We start from the raw sequence: 19,912 nt of genomic DNA, 5'->3' as shown, positions 1-19,912 counted from the left end.
GTGCTCCGTGTGGTGCCTGGCGCTGAATTTAGAGCTGCCAGGAAGGTGAGGCGGGGAGTTGGAGTGTGTGAGAAGCATAAAGATGGGGGCCCTTTCCCTCCTCTCCGCTTGCCTTCCCGCCAGGCTTTTCCCCCATGCATTCGGAACTTGATAACGCGTCTAACGAACTCGAGCAGTCTGGCTTGCCTGTCTGACCCAGTGGAGTCAGCACCAGCAGCCCTGGCTTGCACGAACATGTTTGTTCAAAGCTAAGGCGGTGAAGAGGGAGAGGCTGGCAGGCTATTTATCACTCTGAATCACTCATCTGGGATACTTGGAGGGGAAGGGGGGCAATCTGGTGCTTGGTCATTAGCTCAGTGGTTCCAGGGGCATCACATCATTTGTACAGCGAGCAGAAAAAGCCTCCCTACATTCTCATCCCATTTGCAGGATTACATAGAGAGTGGCTGTTTTGCAGGATTTGGTGGGGGGAGGCAAAGGAACAATTTCTTGGGAATGATGCTGAGTGGCACAGATTTTATTTTAACCCCCTTGGTGTTTGTTTGTTTCCCACCCCCCACCTTGTTGCTGCAGCGAGGTTGGCAGCCTAACCAAGATTTGTCATCTTCCTCCTAGCATCTTTCCATGGTGGGGAGAGGAACAGCAGTCCCACCAAACTGCAGACACCTTGAGAGAGAGAGAGAGGGAGAGAACTCAGAAGTGGCCTCTTTTGGGGGAGGGCTGAGAAGAAGGAGATTTTTAGGATTTCTGGGGAAAAACCTGAGAAAATCTCTCTTAAGTGGCAGTGCAGTTGAGGAGTTAATATTGGGAGGGGGTGTTGAAATTAGGCTGGTGGGCAGGTGAGGGAACCCCGGATGGCTGGTGGCTGAATTTCAAGAAGGATATAGTTCTGTGGGAGAAGGTGTAGTTTGCATGTTGTGTGAAACGGCCAGGAACTTGCCTACAGTTCCCACCTAGCTGTTTTCTTCCCACCATCAAGTTGGACTCATGTTCCCCTATGCCAGAAGCATATCTTTAAAAATGGCAAAGCAAGAATTCTCCCTCTGGATTCAGGCTCAGCTCCTGTTTTGAGAAGGAAGTTGTTCTTCTTGTTCCTGGGACATTTGAACTTCTTGACTGCTCTTCCTGTCCGACACAGAACAGCATACTCAACCCAAGCTCTGAAATCCTGGCCAAGTTGCTAGAAGGAAAAAGAAATACAGGGAGGAATGAAAAAGAAGAACATCAAAAAGTCTGCTTTAGCACAGGTTGCAGCTTTAAAAATATCACACAAAGAGTCCCTTGATCCATGTTTCAAAGGGCAGAAAGGATGAGAGAGACCCTTACACTGATTTGTATTCTGGAAATAGCCCATTTTTTGGTAAAGAAACAATTGTGCAGCAAAGTTAGAGCTAAAAAGTGGTATTCGGCAACCGATATGCATTGTGCACATGCCTGTACATTTGCCTCAGTTGGGCTGTGACGAAATCTGATGATCCTTGTGTGGGCTTGGAAGCTAAGAAGCATTGGGTCTTATTAGGACTTGGATGGGAGACCTGCAGAGAATTCCAAGGATGTTGTTCAAGCTGGGAAGTCAAAAGGCATCCTGAAAGAAGCGAAGGGAAACCATTTCCATGTTTTTGCCCAGGAAACCACATGGATGTGTCCATGAAGTCATCCAGGATTAAGCTTCGTTCCAAGGAGATTTTGCTTGATCTGACTTACTCCATTTTCAAAAGCTCTGCATTCAGGATGCCGAAGTCTCTTCCTAGCCCTAATAATTTTTGTCACATTCTAGCCTCTACAGAGTGACCAGCTAGTCTATCCCAACCAGTAAATGAACACACATCCAAGATAAGTCCAGTATGTCCAATCTCAAAGTCCATGGAAATTCTTTCCAGCAGCTTGTTGAATGCAAAAGCCTGTTCTGTAGTTCAAAATGTTGGGGGTCACTGAGGTGGCAGGAATAAAGGACAGAACATTTTTTCCAAGCTGTAACTCCCTCTCTCGATCAATTCGCTAAAATAAATCGGACACACACACACACCCTTGATTTTGAAAGGGGAAGGGCTAGATTCGTTCCGCGTTAAGCCTGGGAACCTTTTGGAGAATACGCCCATCCCTAGTCAAAATGATATTTGTGTGAATCAACAGGAGATTTCATTCCCCAGAAAGAGAGGGAGAAAGAAGAGGCGGAAGAGAAATGCAGATGAATTCTGGATGATACCCAGGAAATCAGAAGCACGAGGGAAAGGACTTAAAAGGCAAGAGGCTGAGAATAGCCTTCATTTTTTCATTTCTTTTAGGCAGGCAGGTGGGCAGAAGAACTAAGGTCCTTCAGAACAGGGATGAAGGTGCAGCTAGGAGATGAAAGTTCCCTCAAGCCAAGCTTGGCTCCTACTGATCCCATGTCCATTTCCAGGCCCACGTCTGTGTTGTTTGCTTGGCAACGCTACAATCGTGGCTTGCCACTGCCGGCTTCTGTTATTCTGCCTTCAGCTCAGCCCGAAAGCCGCCACACGTTTGGAAGCCACAGATGGCCTGCTTCCATCCTCTCCTAGTCATCTGCAAGTGTGGAAAATTCACAGCTGCCAAAAAAACCACTGGGGAGTCCTGGCACAAAGTGTTGAAATGGGCAACACAGTATTTAGTCATTAGGACTGCTCATCTAAAGAACTAAAATAAGGCTCATTTCAATCAATAGCAATCTGTTTGCACTGTCAGGAACTAATTTAAAAATCTGCTTTAAGTCCCGGCTAGGCATTTTGATGCCGAAAGCAGAATACAAAGTGCTGGGGAATCATTGGGCATAGCATGATGGCAGTAGCGGGGATGGTGGAAGGAAACCACCGAGTAGGGGAAGACCTATTATTTTAACACAGCTTGCTGGGGATGCGTGTTAATCTTTCTTATCTCACACACACACACAGGGGCCAGGAGAGAGGGGGGAAAAAAACAGGAAGGAGAACTGAGTTGCACTTGGCTTGCTAAATATTTTCACTGCCTGGCTGCAAGGAGGATGGATTTCAAATTTCGACCAGCCTTCCTGGACTTGACTCATTCCAACACCAGAAGGGCTGGGATGGCATCTGCTCGATTCCTACTGGATGTGCCCTATTGTCTCAGAATTGTGGGAGCTGTAACCTGAGGGTGATGTCAGCCTCGCGGGGTAAACCAGACAGAAATCACAACCAGATGAGCTAATTCTACCTTATCGTAAAGCCACATTGACAGAACCTTGCAAGTCTAAAAGCACAATTCTCCCCCCATCTCCTTTGCAGCCCGAGAAACTAGGGAGGCTCCCTTCTGAGCCTCTTGCTCCACCCAATATCCAGCTGTGGGCTCTGCCCTCTCTTATCTGACCATTCCCCCGGCAGCATCTCTTCGCCCCGTCTCCCAAGGTCTTTCCCACATGCCATTACAGGTAACAAGTTGACAAAGACACATTTTTAAAAAGCGGCAATAATCCAGAGACCAGGAGACTGGGAACTCAAGTCCCAGCTTAGGCACAAAGCCAGCTGGGTGACCCTGGGCCGGTCACTCTCTCTCAGTCCTAGGAAGCAGGCAAGGGCAAACCACTTCTGCAGTCTTGCCAAGAAAACTGCAGGAGTCTTGTCCAGGCAGTTACCAGGAGTCAAAAACTGACATGAAGGCACTTTAAAAAGAAATCTAGTTCAGCCTAATAGACAAGTGGGCTCTTCACCTAAATGATGAATACACCTTGTTATATATCTTGGCTTAGTCTAGTGCAATCAGCCCTTCATCTCTGAGGGAAGGGAGAGGCGTATTAAGCCACTTCTTCTAAGCATAGACATTTCCTAGAATCATAGAATGTAGATATTGCAAGGGACCGTAGAGGTCATCTAACCCAATTTGCCTGCTCACTGTAGGAATCTACTAAGCCAGCTCACTAAACCATGCTCTGCTTTGAAAGCTTTTTAGTAAATCCCTTGAACTTCCTTGGGTGTGAGTCTAGTCCCAGGGCACAAAATTTGGAGGAACAAGCCATTTCCCTGCCTTGGGAACAGGAGCTTTCAAGACGGAAGGGAACAGATACCATTCCAAGGTCTGCTTTTGAAGAGAAGAGACAGAAAAATGGTTGTTGTTTAACCACTTTTATGGCATCCCAATCCCATAAAAAGGTTGCTGGTGGTCATTGCTTACATTGTTATAAAAGAAGAGCTAAATGGTTTGTAATTTAGGGAAGCAGATTTAATTACATGAAGTAATTTACAGAAAGCTGTAATTGTATTGCGCTCTCTCTCTCTCTGTCTGTCTCCTCTTAGATTTAATTGGCAGGCTCAGTTATACCACTTTTTTTCTTTTTTCTTTTCTTTTCTTTTTTGTTTAATAGCCACCTCCTTTGTTGTATGCAAAATCTTTTCTTTTACTTGGAAGAGGGCCGGCTTTTTTTTTTTATTATTGTTTGAGTTGTGTGTCAGGTTGGCCTCAGATAATAAGGAAACACAAAAATAAAGAAGTTAAGATCTAACAAAGCGTAATTGTTTGGAGGGGAAAATGCTAACATCTCTCTGTCCAGCTCTTGAACTGGGAGTCAAGGGAAGTTTGCTAATAAACAGAGGGTCTTTTTCATTCCCATCAATAACCAGCTTTTTTTGTTCATTAGAAGGGGGAGAACCTTCTACAGAGCAGCCCTTCCCTTTGAACTTGGCAACAATCTGTTGGCAACAAATCTAATTTGGCAGTTATTTGTGTAGGACCTGGAACGCAGCTTTACAAACCTCCCAGCAGCCAGTAGTTATTAACAGTAATTGAATGCATAGCTACGTGCAAGAATGTTACTCCATCCAGCTAAGTATCATCAATGTTTTATGACAGATCTCTCTAGGGCAGCTGTCTGAGAACATCCTAGTCATCATCTCAACTTGTTTGGAAAACAGGAAGGTGGAGGCCTCTTCCATCAGCTGCTGTCTATTCCTTCTGAGTCATGGGTGTGCAACATATGGACCTCCAGATGTTTCTGAATTACATCTTCCAACGTCCTTCACAATTGGCCAGAGCCGATTCAATGACATGTGGAGGATAAGTGTTGTGCAGCCACATCCTCAGCAGACAGAGCAGATATTAAAGCCAAGGCCTTCCATGAGGATGGGTTTCCCAGCCTCCCCGCCTGACTTTGCTTTAATTGCTATGATGATTCAGAAGGGAAGATTGCCAGGGCCTGCAGAGGAGAGCAAGAAGGAAGATTGACATAGCATGAATATTCAAACTTCAAAGGCAGGCAACAAGTTCTGGCCAATTTTAAAAATGGTGCAAATGATGTTGGTTTTCTAGTGACATGTTGGAAGCTAGTTTGCTTGTCACACCTCCCTTCCCCACCTTGGGTTCCTCCGAATGGATAGCGCTACAAGCTCCCTCCCAATCATGCCCTGGGAGCATGTGCTATTGGTGCAGGGATTATTGGTTTTGCAATCCAGCATGTTCCGTCATCTCCAGTTCAGAAGGGGATAAGTTAAATTATGGTTTGATGAGATGAGTACAATCAGAAAGGCAGCACCATGATTTTGGTTTGCATATTCTTCTGCTCCCCTCCCACCCCCCATACACACACCTTAGCCAGGAAGAGAATTTCCAGTTTTTTTGCTCTCTGTTTTTTTTTTTAATTGTATGGCATAGCAGTTTGGTGTTCATGCTGTTTTTTTTCCTTGCTGGGAAATCCTTGTGAGGTCCAGCAGCCAGATGCGTAGACTATTTAGCAATGACAAGTCCCGTTGCCCGAGTGCACCACAAGGAGGCTAGTCCACATTGGGCTGAGAGGGAGGGACTGGCCCAAGGTCAACCCGCCGGCTTTCGTGCCTAAGGCAGGACTAGAACTCTCCTACCACGCCTGATTGGCTCTTGGGCTGAGAGAGAGGGACTGGCCCAAGGTCACCCAGCCAGTTTTCATGCCTAAGGCGGGACTAGAACTCACAGACTCCTGGTTTCTAGCTCAGCACCTTAACCACTAGACCAAACTGGCTCTCTTTTCTCTCTGTTTTCCATGAGTTTTGTCTTGTTAAGTCATCCATACTAGGTTTGTGGTTTTGCTTCAGGACAAGCCAACATCAGAGCAGGCCTTCTGAATGTGGCTTGCTGCAGCAACCAGAGCTTGTGATGTTATTCCTGACGGGGATGACACTAGAAGCTGACGCTTTAAGGAAAATAAAAGTAAGAGTTGTCCAAGTCCTTTGATGAAATTTGTGTCGCACTGTCTCAAAAGTTCGTAAAGGCACCTCCCTCCTGGTTAAATCCGTGGTTTAGCAAATGTTCTTTTGCATAGAAACATCGGAAGAAAAATGCATAACCTCTGTTGCTCAAGAATTCCGTGGCACGTTGTTTGCAGATAACCCCTGCCTTGTAACGAGGATTGGCAGCCTATTGGAGAACAAGCCTTGACTACAGGCATCTAACAAGATGGGTTGCCAAGCTAAGATTTGAACTCAGGAGCTTTCAAACTCCACATGGTCTTTGTGCTGAGCAAGACAGAGTCAATTGCTTTCACCCTGCAGGTTAACTTTGCATTGCCCACTTCAGAGTCTGTGTAGAGTTCAAAAACTACTTTTGGAAACAGGAGCCAGGCCAGATGAAATTTTGATTGAATCTGGCGCTCTGTGATTCTTGGATAGCACACCCGGCAGAAATGAAAGAGATAAATCATAAGGAAGGCTCTTCTGTGTCTTCTGCTTCCTGGTGAACTTTAAGGAACCAGACCATGGAATTACTGTCTTGCTCAGTTGTACATTAAGGAGCAGAAATCATTGAAAATGCTGTTTTGAGGACAGGAAGCTATTGGGAATAAGCCAGAACTCTGTGCCCTGGCAGTATGATTAACCTCAGGCATCCAGAAGCACTGTGTCAACCACAACCACAAATTATGGGATGGGATTAAAAATAATGATAGTGTTTAGGGTTAGAGAGAAGAATAGTTTGAGATTTCTTTTTCCCTCTTCCTCCCCCTTCCTCTCCTTTTATCCTTCCGCTCTCCGAGCCCTTTCACTTACATTCAGCAAGGCAGCGGCTCCAAGCAGAGTGCGGCTTGATTCTTTCACCATTGAATTGTGGAGCAGTCATCCATAGAAACCTTTAAGAAGGAGGCTTGCATTACGAGCTCCTCTGGTTCAGAGAGGATTAAAATGAGTTCTCAAAGAAAAGGGCAGTGTACGGCTTGCAGGTCTCTGGGGCGCTGGGCTTTTCGCCTCTCGTGCCTGGCAGAAGCCACCCTCCGGTTTCTGTGGATGGGATCCTTTCCCATCAGAAGTTTGGTGTGTCCAGATTAAAACAGAGCTGCAAAGATGGATTCTACCCATTGATATATGGCATATTCCGTCAGTTGGGTTTTGCAGGTTCTCCGAGCTTGGCTGTTTTCCTGAAGGTGCTTTGCTACCAGGCTGGGTCACCTCATCAGTGTGAAATGTACAGGCAGGCCTCGACTTACGACCACAATTGGGACCAAAACTTCCATCACTAAGCAAGGTGGTCGTTGAATGATTTGACAACCTTTTTTGCTGCAGCCGTTAAGCGAATTGCTGCGGTCAGTAAGTGAACCATGCAGTCGTTAAGCGTGTCTAGCTTCCCCCATTGACTTTGCTTGTTGGAAACTGGCTGGGAAGGCCGCAAATGGCAACCACGTAATCCAGGGCACGGCAACCTTCGTAAATACATGCCAGTTGCCAAGTGCCCTAAGTTTGATCACATGCGACGGTCATAAGTGCGAGGAGTGGTTGCAAGTTGCTTTTTTCAGTGCCATTGTAACTTCAAATAGTCTCTAAATGAATGGTCGTAAGTTGCGGACTACATGTATGCAGGAAAACAACCAAGCTCGAAGAATATCACGAACCCAACAGTTCAACACACATATTCTCTACTGCTGGGTACTATTTTTGTTTCTGTCTTTTAATCGTATCTTTAAGTCTGCTGTTGCTGAATCTGTTTTTGTGATGCTTTTTAAATAGCATCTTAGTCTTTACATTTATTGTTGTGGTTGTTTCTAGTCTTGTTGGGTTTTCATAAACCAGGCCTGTGGAGAGGAGGGCCTCTCCTGTGCTTAGAAAGCAGCTAAATTGGAAAGCTGGGATATACAGTAGACTCTCAGTTAACCGGCACCCTCAAGCAACCGGCAAAAAAATCTGTATCTCTCTGCTGCCATCTAGTGGGTATTAGGGTTTAATAGTAACTCTCAAGCAACCAGAAACTACATTTATCCAGCGTCTACCAATCCCCATGGGTAACTGAGAGTCTGTTGTACTTGATCATGTTACAAGCCCTGCATGGATTTCCTGGTGAGCAGTTGCTACTCTACAGGAACAATGAAACAAACTATCTAGATAATGCAATTCTTCTCTCTGGCTTTTTAAAAACAGATTTATGGCACCAGATAACAGGATGATGTCTTCAAACATCCCATTCTTCCTTGGATGCAGTGCCAGGCTAATTTCATGTCTAACCAGCTGCTGTTGTGCCATCGGAATAGGGTCTCCTCCTTAAAATTATTGACACCCTAGGAAGTCCCACATGAGTGGGATCCTGCCTGTTGGCATGTAAGAGCCAGTTTGGTCTAGTGGTTAAGGTGCTGGGCTAGAAGCCAGGTGACTGTGAGTTCTAGTTCTGCCTTGGGCATGAAAGCTGGCCAGGTGACCTTCAGCCAGTCACTCCCTCTCAGCCCAACTCGCCTCACAGAGCTGTTGTTGTGGGGAAAACAGGAGGAGGAAGGAGTATTAGGTATGTTCACCGCCTTGAATTATTTGGAAAAATAATAAAGGCGGGATATACACACACACACACACACACACACGCTGTGAAATGTGTTGAACAGTGTAATTGCATTATAAACATACACCGCTTTTAAGAGAAATTTCAGGGTCAGGGATCAACTTCTGCAGCTGGAAAAAATATTCTAATAACCATGTTATGTCCCCAGATCTGAAAGCTTAGGGTTCTGGGAAACAGAATATGTTGGGGAAAGCTTTGAGTTTGGTTGTTTGGGAGGAATATCCTCTAGAATTGACCTTGATTTCTGTACTTGGATCATCCATCAGGGATGGATATATACTGTGTCCACAAGCTGTATGTTGGCTTTGTCAACAAGCCATGGATAAGACAGACCATCATGGCCTAGCATAGAGGGCAAACCTAGTCAATATCTCTGAATAGTTATTTCCTCTGGTCAGTTCCACAACCTGCTTCCTTCAGATGTGTTGGACCACCGATATCCCATGGCCATTCTGGCTGGAGAGTCAAAGCGTTTCTGGTCCAGCACCTACAGGCCATCTGATTGAGATTCATAGATTGCTCTGAAAGAAGTGACCGAAGGAAGAGTCATGGAAATGAGCTAGCCTTGCAGTGGGATCACATAGAAATATGCGGGTCCGCAAGTTTCACTCAAGCTTCCTGAGGCTGGGCAATCCAGATGTGGTTTGTATCAAGTAGAACCTTGTAGCGGATGCCCCAGATGCCCTTCTGGAGGGGAAAGGGGAAAAGAAGAGGTAGGCTTTCAGCTACAGCACATCTGCAGTGCCTCAGTGTCCTTAAACCAAAAACCATGAAGGGCTCAGCTCGATCCGGGTCTATCCGATGGGGCTGGGAAGACCATCCTCTCAAGCTGACTGTGCACGATTTCACTTCACAGGGATGTAGCAAAAGTGGAAGTCGTTCTGTAGGTTCCTAACTGCTCCTCCCGTTTTAGAAAGCAACTCTTTCTCGCCCAGTACCTGCAGGGCCACAACCCACACTGCATTTCTTCCTGAACCGTGGTTCCTATTTCCCCACGGGCCTGGAAGGACAAGCCATGGTTTTTCATATGGGTTAGCGTCCTGGCCGATAGGAGGGTCAGGAGAGGGAGGCTGGGGGAAAGAAGGCGGCTTGGAAATCCAGCTCTGGTCTGAAGGCCCTTATCGGAGTGGGTCCGGCTCACAGGCATTCGCTTGGGGACGCATATAAAACAGGGTGATTTGGTAGTCGTGCTTGCCTTGCAGAAAGTAAACCGGAGGCTCTGCTACTGCATTCCCCTGTGTCTGCTCCCCGCCCCCCACCTCCTCGGCGCTCTGGTCCTTCAGGGAGCCAATTTTCGTACTTCTGACTGATTGATGGTTTTCCATGAGAATATGCACAGCTTGAGTAAGTACATTGCTTGATCTTAAGATAGCTTGTGGGCTGTTCTTTTTTTTTTTTTAAAGGACTCTGTTTTCTTTTGGTCCTTCAGGCAAGGTTACTTGTCACGACAGGGCAGTGGGGGAGACTGAATTTGGGCTGTTGATTAAGTGAAGCAGAGTCACACACACACACACACACACACACACACACAGACCCTTGACGGCTTGGCATCTCTTCTGTGAAAGGTAAAGGCCTGGAAGGCAGAGGAGGATAGCAGGAGAATCTTGACATGGTGCTGTCCGGAAACAAGCACAAGAGGGGGTACAGGTAGTCCTCACTTAACAACCATTCTTTTAGTGATGGTTCGGACTTAAGATGGTGCTGAAAATCCGACTTGCAACCTGTCCTCACACTTACGACCATTGCAGTGTCCCTGCGGTCACATGATCATGATTCGGGCACTTGGCAACCAGTTTGCATTTATGGCCGTCGCAGCATCCCATGGTCACGCGATCGCTATTTTCTATCTTCCCAGCCGGCTTCTGGCAAGCAAAATCAATGGGGAACCATGTGATTTGCTTAATGACCATGTGGTTTGCTTAATGCCCACAGTGATTCACTTAATGACCACCATAACAGTCATAAAATCAGGTCAGATTGGCTTAATGACTGCTTTGCTTAGCAACCGAAATTCCAGTCCCAATTGTGTTTGTTAAGCCAGGACTACCTGTACAATTAATTAGAAAAATATTTCTTAGATACAAATATTTGTCTTGATCGATATCCCCTTAATAAGCCCAACTAGATGGCAACATCTAACCAGCCTAGATGATATCAGTTGATCTCACAACTGGAACTAGACAGTACTGAACAACAACAACCAGCTTTTATTACAGTCAGTCACCAGTGCAAAACAACAACAGCAAAGTATCCATGAACATGTAGATCAATGAATAAGTAGTATATTTAAAATAGTATGAAAACAATAGACGTAAAACGTATACAACTTGTTGAGCTGATCTAGTTAGCTAAACATATAAAGCCTATTGTTAGGACTAGGGTGGGAAACCACCAGGGAATTCCAAGGATCTGGGTTGGACTGGGAAGTTGAAAATAAGATCCAGGAAGAGGGGAATTGCAAAGTTGTGTACTTTTGGCAAGAAAACTCCATGGATGTGTCTCCCAAGTCTCCAGAAGTTAAGCTTGATTCTGGGTCAACCTTCCCCAACATGCTGACCTCCAGATGTGCCAGGCTTTACCTGCTATAGCTACTAGCCAGATGAATCATAGAAAGTAAGGGTTGGGAGTGGTTAGGGTGGTCCAGCCCACCCCCTGCACAGTTAAAAAACCTACTGCTATAACATCCAGCCCTGAAGTCCAACTCAAGAGTATCAGGCTGAGGAAAGCTGTGATGCAGTCTCTTGGATCAAAGCTTGACTTCTGGACAGAGTTGTTTAGTTCATCTGTCCTGTAAAAGGAAGTGATCAGGCACTTCCTAAAAGATCAACCTCGGTTTTCTCTGGTGCTGAATAACCATTGTCTAGTATTCCTGTGTCCCATTCTTGAGTAACATGCAGCAAAGCATGGTGACCGCTCATCTTCTAGGTGCCTTGAGTCATTTTCATTTTTCATTTTCAGTCTGTTCAGAATCTTCTCCCTATTGGCATACTTGGAGGAGCCCAGATTATAATGTTGCAGTCACTGGGGGATTTCTCTTGCGCCCCATAAGAGGAAGGAAGCTAAAATCAGCATGTGGTGTCAAGGCGAGAAGTACATTTAAGCAGTATGGATGCCTCTGAGTGTTTTTTTTTTTACGTACTTCCTTATTTACTTACTGCTTGATTCCTACCCCATCATTTTACCGTAGCAAGTAGTTTACTTGGACATTCTAGTATTTAAAAATGGGGGAAGCAGTCTTCTATTTTCTTAAGTTCTAGATTTTAAGAGCAAAAAAACCCAAAGGGAAAATCCATGTCAGTGGCTGGACTGGAGATTACCTACATCATGTCTGTGGTCTTACAAGTCAACAAAGCAGAAGGTTAATTAATGCAGACACTGTGTTAATTAGATTACACACAGGCTTTGCTGGGAAAGATTCAAGTTACACAACATCCCCCCAGGGACAAAGCAATAAATTAAAACCGTTATCTTCGGACATGTAATACTGGAAATAAAGACCCATCCACGTCCAGGTGGGAGTCTGCTCCTTGCTGAAATGGATGTGAAAGGGTCCAGCCAGATGAATAGGCTAGAAGACATATTGGATTGCTTTTATGGAAGCTAAATAATGTGAAGTCTAGTATTGGTAATAGTGTTTCTAAAACTCAAATAGGTATGTTAATAAAACCATGCAAATTAATCGTATGCATCGTATGAATCAAAATAAGGCGTTGCACATTTGCAGAGATACTTGCCAGTGTTCAGTCTAAAATATACAGTAAAGATAGCTAAATATTAAACTGTTTTACTTGGGCAAGACCTCTGCGTTGATAGTAAAAAAAAAAAAAAAAGGTTCGAAATCACTTCTGACTTATTTGCGTGTAAGTGAATCCCCAATAGAAGATTAGGAAGATGATCTTTTTCACTGATGTTGATGCCTTTTGCCCATTTTCTTATGAGAATTCTGGGCAGGAGAAGAGGATCAAAAAAAGGTTAGTTGCTTGGTGCCTCCGTGTCTGGAGCTGTGTTTTATTTTGCATTACTGCTTTGGAATCAGGAGGCCAAGTTAGCCAGCTCTGCAGATTGCATTGCAATTCCTTGCCAGTTTGGTTGGCCTTGTGTCGCTCAGTGAACTGGGAAGGAAGCAGTGAGATGGGTGGGGCTGGCCCCACACAGACCTAAACTTCTCTGGAGCGACCCTTACCTTTCTTGGAAACGGCCCATCCAAACACAGTGGACTTGTTTAAATAAATCTACTGCAATCTATAGGCTTACTCTGCAGTACTGCACTGGAAGTAGAAGGCATCTTGAATTCGAATGTCACCCTTCCCCACAGCCAAACCATGAAGAAATGGTCTGGAAGCCTCACATTTTCTGGTTAAGCACGATGGGCAAATGCTAGCCCTACAGTGATTTCCTTGGCTTTGATTGAGGGTATTACGGGCATGTGCAAACTCAACATTTGTAGTTTCTTCAGGAAAACATCCTTAAACTGTAACTTAGACCAGGCCTTTGAGTGATCTTGTGAGAAATCCGACAGATTTATGGACTCCTCCCTAGAAAACAAACCATGGCTTACAGGTGGTTTCTGTGGAGTCCTTGGTGCTCTCTGAGCTTGGTGGTTTGCATGCAGACATTCCATTACCCAACTAGGTAATGTCATCGGTGCGAGGGAGGGTGGGCGTTGCCCCCTGTAGTTTGCCCTCCCAGTTTCAGCAGGGGTATAGTTTTCTCCTTGGTAGTTCCTTGATTAGGCCTTTCTGTTCAGCTCTGAACTTTAGCTAGAAAAGAGACCCTGAATGGTAAACTCCTGTCTCGTCTAATATAGCAAGGGTATCCCCCTCCACCCCCCCAAGGTCACCTGATGCTGATTTGACATGTCTGATCCCTGCCTTCCCTTTCTTGCAACCTGCAGATGTTTTCAGCGGGCTGAAGTGGCAACACTGCTGTCTTGTGTCCCCCACCCCCTTCTTAGTCCTTTACTCACAAGCGAGGTATTTGCTTCTTGGCAAATGCAAGTTGCATTTGTACATTCTTTTGCAGCATGCCCCCAAGCCCAGTTTGCCCAAATTTAACAGCAGAAAGGGGAGCAAGAGATGAGAACACGGTCACCCTGACAATCCATTGTTCTAGCCTAGAATAAAAAATAGTGTTCGGAGAGTCCACAGCAGCAGCAACCAGGGACCTCTAGTAAACTGATCAAGAGACTCATTTGACCTGAGAGCTGCCAGTTAGAGAACGTATTACAGGCACGTTGTAATAGCAAATCTAATAAAAACTCTGCATTGTCCTAAGGAAAGAAAAGGAACATGTTGTGCAGCTGATTTTATCGCAAGGAACTCAAATTACTGTCTGCTGACCTGGAAAAATAAGGTGGGGGGGAGGGTTCTTGGGCCCCACAGTCAGACAGCTTCAGAGAACTTGTACTTGAATTATTTTATTATTTTTTTGGACGAAATTACTGGCTCAGATTGCTTACTGAGTGAAGAGGCCAGAGAACAATGAGGTCGTCTTGGCAAATTGATCTAGCTGGAAGGCTATGCAACCTTTTTACACCGAGCCCGAAGGTTAAGAAGATTGTGAATTGTGTTGAGTCAGGAGCAGAAGGGTGGCCAGTGCCTGCCAGAAGCACACATGTACAGTTGGGCATTTTGCCAATCATTTTGTCCTGGAGGAGTGGAAAGGCACCGGGTTCTTTGTAATTGGAGATATCCATGAGAGGAACCGGAACAGCTTTTTTGTGTCCCCAAAGATGGCTTGTTTTTTACAACAGAGACAGGACAGGAGCTGAGCTTCCCACCTTGTGCTACGTCAGACTTTCTAAATCATGGCTTCTTAGACAAGCCACAGTGGCTGGCTTTGCACCTAATGCCAAGCCACCATTGTGCTGAGCCCCAAACCGCATTATAGTGAGCCAATTCAATGAATGAAATGTGGAAGAGCGTTAAAGCTCTGCCAGGCAGAACAAGATTTCGGTAGTCCCACCTTTTCTTCCCACAGTGGCCACCCAGACACTTTGGAGAAGTCACAAATGGGTCCTGAGAGCAGCTGGGGAGGAATCGGTTCCCTGATTTATTCTGCCTGAGAGTGTCTTAAGCATCTTTCATGATTCCAGGAGTTGTCTATAACACAGGTCCCGCTTTGAAAACTGGAACTCCATTTGCTTTGGATACATGTTGCTTAATCTGAACCACAGCTTCTTTCCTTTGTCCCAGCCTACTACCTGTCTGTATTTTGGCCTTCCATTCCGGATAGATAGACAGACAGACAGACAGACAGTAGATCATAGGTCTTAAGCTTTAAAGCTGCTAATCATTTTGTGGTTTAATCTCCTGGCACTTCAGTGACATCATGTGTTGGATGTGTTTGCATACAATGGTGGATCCACCTTCCCTTCCCCACCCCCTTCCAGCTTCTTCCATGCCACATTTTCAACGACATTCAGTTATTTTTCAGTCACTTTAACAAAAGTGTTCATCACTCGGCCACAGTGTCAAGCGTTGACATGGGGGGAGGCAGCTGTCACAGATCAGACATCAGGGAGGGCATCTGCATCAGCCTGCCATGTCTTCAAATGCTTTTCAACAGAAGGCAGCCGAGCTGCCAAGACATCAAAAGATACATTCCTTGAATGATGGACAGCTGCGAATCAGCCCAGAACACCTTCCCCTGAAACTTGGAATCCCAGCCATTCTGGGAGACATCAAGTCAATTTAAGTAATGTAGTACCCACAGTCCTTTCCCTTGCTGGCTCCTAATCTCTCTGCCTCATCTAATTTTAATTTTTAAAAATATTATTTTCATTAAACCAGCCCTGAAAATAGGAGGCCAGCTTGCTGCAAAGCACTGTTTCTAACACTGTCTTTCTTTCCAAGATTGACTCTGGATCTCGCAAAAGTCTTCATAGGCTTTCTTAGAAAATCTAAAAGGACCATGGTAAGATGGGTTTGAAGAAGCCATCCCAGAGATTAGCAGGGAGCAATCTCAGTGGTCGGCCCTCCATTGAAGACCTGCTTTATGGCTCATCAATCTTGGCTGTCATTTTGTGGGCATTTATATGCATAGGGATGGAATGGCAAATGCTAAAAGCAGATGTGGCTGGCATACAATCCTAGTAATAGATTAGAGAAAGTAAGGAAGATGACGATGGAGATACAGAGGAGCTGTTACCTAGGCGAAAGCCTCTTTTAAGTCCAGAATACTCAGATAACGTTAGGAAATAGCTCAGGCAGACACCTCCCTAATTCACTGAAGTATAAGGGGTGGGGAAGGTACAGAACAATCAGACTTCGAAGATTCTGTATTATAGCCAATCTCAATAAAAGTAGTTTTACCTTCCTGTGGAGTTGATTTCATGGTCTGGGCTGTGTCATGAGGCTAGATAGCCTAGATAGGGCTTCATGTCTTATCTGATCCAACCTGGTAATATCACAAATTCAGTGCTACATCATTCCTAAGTGATAGCCATCAAGCCGATGCTTAAGCTGAAAAAGGAGGGCCCGCATTTTGAAACGCTTCATTCAAGTTTTCAAACCATTTAGGGAGCTAGTTCTTCCAGATATTCAGCGTAAATCCTTTCTTCTAGTAATGGGATCTCCCTAGTTTGGATCTTTCCCACTAAAGCAGCATAAATGTTCTCCCTGGAAGAGAAGATTGCTGAAACTCGGCTTGGAGCATTTTGCTTCAAATACTGGTTTGTCCCTCAGGGAATGTGTGTGAACCATGATGCGTATCTTCTGCCCATCCCAGATTTATAAAGTCGTCATTTGCGACTGCACCTAGGTCCTCTTGAATACTTTTCAGACTGATTGCACGATTTGGCCAGGAAAGTGTTCTCCGAAATATTTCAGCCTTTCACAAGGCCTTTTGTTTCCTCCAGCCATAGGCCTCTTTGCTTCCTGACCCAGCTAAAAGCTGGAAAGTAAATTCTCGTCTGTCATAAAAGAACAAAGACAAATGTTTTAAGTAAGCACTGGTGGTCGAGGGAAGCAGCTAATACATTTTATATTGAAACATCTTGAGGTTTAGGTTCCTGCCACAAGGCTTAAGTGATGCCATGTGCTTGGATGTGTGTCCATGCAGGCAGTTGATGGTCCCTCCCTTCCCCCTTGCACCTTACCTTTTCAACGATATTCAGCTATTTTCAGCCACTTTGACAAAAGTGTCCATCGCTTAGTGGCTGCGATATCAAGCGTTGACGGTGCAAAAGATAGCTGATGCAGGGCAGGGAGGGCATCTGTGTCAACCTGCCATGTCTTCAAATGATGCTTTTCAACCAAAGGTCGTTGGGCCACCAAGTCCTTGACTGTTACCCTCCCTGAGTGATGGACAGCTGCGAATTAGCCCCCGTCCACGCTCCCCTAACCTGGTTTCCTTTCAGATTCATTGGTCTTCCAGCTCCCCCAAATTCCCAGCCTCCTTTTAGCATTTCTTCCTTTTTAAAAAAAATCCGTTCAATCGTGTCCGATTCTCAGAGACCGCCTGGACAAGTCCCTGCAGAAAAAGAAATTAAAAAAAAAAACTTTTTAGATACCAGCTTCTCCTCTTAGGTATAGAATTACAGAATGCTTTTGAGCTATAAATTGCCTCAAATCAGAAGAGGGAGAGGAGCAGAGAAAGGCACTTTATAAATCTTCCTTGGGAATGGAGCCATGTCTCCATTAGGCTGTTCCCTCCCCCTCTTTTCTCAAGTTTTATCATTCATTTGTGCTTTTGCAAACTTTAAACCAAACTTTAAACAGGGTTGTTACCTCTGTCTTGAGTGTTGGTCAGGCTAGCTTGGCCAACACCTGGCCATTAGTATACAGGAAGTGAAGCAAGGAACGGTCTGCAGCAGTTATGTTTTCTGGGATATAAAGTGCAAGGAGTCTCATTCAGGGACCGTTCAAAGTTATGATGTGCTGAATGTGGGAACTTACAACCCAGTCCTCGTAGCTGCAGCCGTAGTTGTGTCCCCATGGTAACAATTTGGGCAACTGGCTCACAATTACCCACCATTTGTGACCTTCCCTGCCGGCTTCCAACAAGCCAAGTCCACGGGGAAGCCAGCAGGCGATCTCAAAATGACAATCCCATGACGTTGCACCTAATGACAGTGCGGGATTCGCCTAACGATGGCAGTTGGAACTATTGCGACTGCTCTCCTAAGCCAACACAGTCACATGATGTCACGCTTTACGATCGCGTCGCTTAGCGATGGAGTTGCCGGTCTCGATTCCTATCGTTAAGCGCGGACCACCTATACTCTGATCGTTGCTGATCAATGTTATTTTTGCAGAAGTAGGAAATAGTCTTCCTGCAGGTTGTTGTTGTTTTCCCTTTGTGCGGTGTACATTGAAGAGCGCGATTGGATCAAACTTTGGAAAGAACAAACATCTGTAGAGTTTTACTGGAGGTGGATCCTGGTTGACCTGAGAACACCAGCTCTATGATCTCAAATTTCTGAGGCCAGCCAGCAAAAAGGTGTCTTCTCTTTCTCCCCTTTCTGGGTGAACCCAGCGCATAAGCTGGATGTTATTTCCCACTTGTTCTCTGCAGATGTTTCTCTTTGACCACAGATAGACCCTTGATCAGCTCAATGGTCCTATAAGGACAGTGCGTCCCTCCTCTTTCTTCCCTACTGCTAGAGTGACATTTATTTATTTTTCACATAGATTTGCCCTGTTTTCTGCCAAGCAGTACACTCTGTCCTACCACTCTGCCATTTTCCATGTCAATATTGGAACCTGTGCCAACAAGCAGAGATTTCCTGAAGAAACAGACAAACAGCCGGGGCCTGTTCCGCACACGTTCTCCGACTTGCCTTGCAGAGCCATTCAGCATTTTAGTTTAGCGGGATATTTATGGCACCGAATGCAAGCAAGCAGCAAAAGTGGTGGGCTCTGACAGAGAGGGGAAAAATGGTTGTGGATGAGCTTTCAAGTGAAACATGATGGGTGACCTTTGCTTTGGGGATGGGGAGGGGGAACCACAGGGCAGAGAACTTGCATAGAAAACAACACTCTTCCAGATGCCCTAAAAGGGTGGGGAATAAACCACTGTCCTTTGGGATAAAGGCCAAAGAAATACCTTTCTTCTTTGGGAAAAGCTTTCTTTTAAAACATCTGAAGGCAAGAGGTGTCACAGCACTTTCTGTCTGTTTAGGATTATTGTGAGTGAATCAACGAATTCCAGTCCAGATACATGATAATTCAGCAGGTGATAGTGCTTGGCTAATCTTGTTTGGGCTTGGAAGCAGACCAGGTTTTGACTTGGTTAATATTTGGATGAGACACCTGCAGAGAATCCCAGGTTAAATGTTAGTCTGTGAAGTAAAAAAACATCCCAGAAGAAGGCAATGATGCAGACCTTCTAGGCTGTTGCTGAAAAGCAAAACAGAACAAACACAATATGAAGTCATCAGGAGTCAAGCCTGACTGAAAGGAGACTTGACATTGCACAGGAGTATAGTCCTCCAGATCTGTTAAGGTCCATCAGCTTTAGCCAGCATTGCACAGTGCTCAGGATGACAGGAGATGCATTTCAGCAACATCTTGAGGGCCGCACATTGATCCTGATGTAAAAGTCAGTGAGGAGAACACCTGTTCCCATGCAGAAGATCTCAAGTTCATTCTGGGTCATCACCAGTTCAGGTCCTGGGAAAGATGCCATCATCATTGGCAGAGACTACCAATAAGAATAGACAGCACCAAATCAGATGGGCAAACAGCTGGGCTGCAGAGCAGCTGTCCTCTGATTAATAACATGCCCTGAGCAAAACCAAGAATAACTCTAATAGAGGAGGTGGGAGGATGTGCACAAATATATGCAGTTGACTTGAACAGAAAGGAATTAAAAGAGGGACGCAGTGGCGCTGCGGGTTAAACCGCTGAGCTGCTGAGCTTGCCCATCGGAAGGTCGGTGGTTCGAATCCGCGTGACGGGGTGAGCTCCCGTTGCTAGTCCCAGCTCCTGCCAACCTAGCTGTGCGAAAACATGCAAATGTGAGTAGATCAATAGGTACCGCTTCGGCGGGCAGGTAATGGCGTTCCGTGTAGTCATGCCGGCCACATGACCACGGAGGAAGTGTCTTTGGACAAACGCCGGCTCTTCGGCTTTGAAACGGAGGTGAGCACCGCCCCCTAGAGTCGGACACGACTGGACTTAATGTCAAGGGAAACCTTTACCTTAAGTATCCTAGATCCTAG

General features: G+C 45.5%; 1 protein-coding gene across 7 annotated transcripts in view; it reads left to right on the top strand.

The window, feature by feature from the left end:
- FBRSL1 (fibrosin like 1) overlaps positions 1-19,912 on the top strand; it is a 529,962-nt gene that overhangs the window by 141,376 nt on the left and 368,674 nt on the right. The window lies entirely within an intron of this gene.

This window comes from Candoia aspera, chromosome 15 (assembly GCF_035149785.1).
Source record: "Candoia aspera isolate rCanAsp1 chromosome 15, rCanAsp1.hap2, whole genome shotgun sequence".
Lineage (NCBI taxonomy): Eukaryota > Metazoa > Chordata > Lepidosauria > Squamata > Boidae > Candoia > Candoia aspera.
This window is presented reverse-complemented; position numbering and strand designations above follow the sequence as displayed.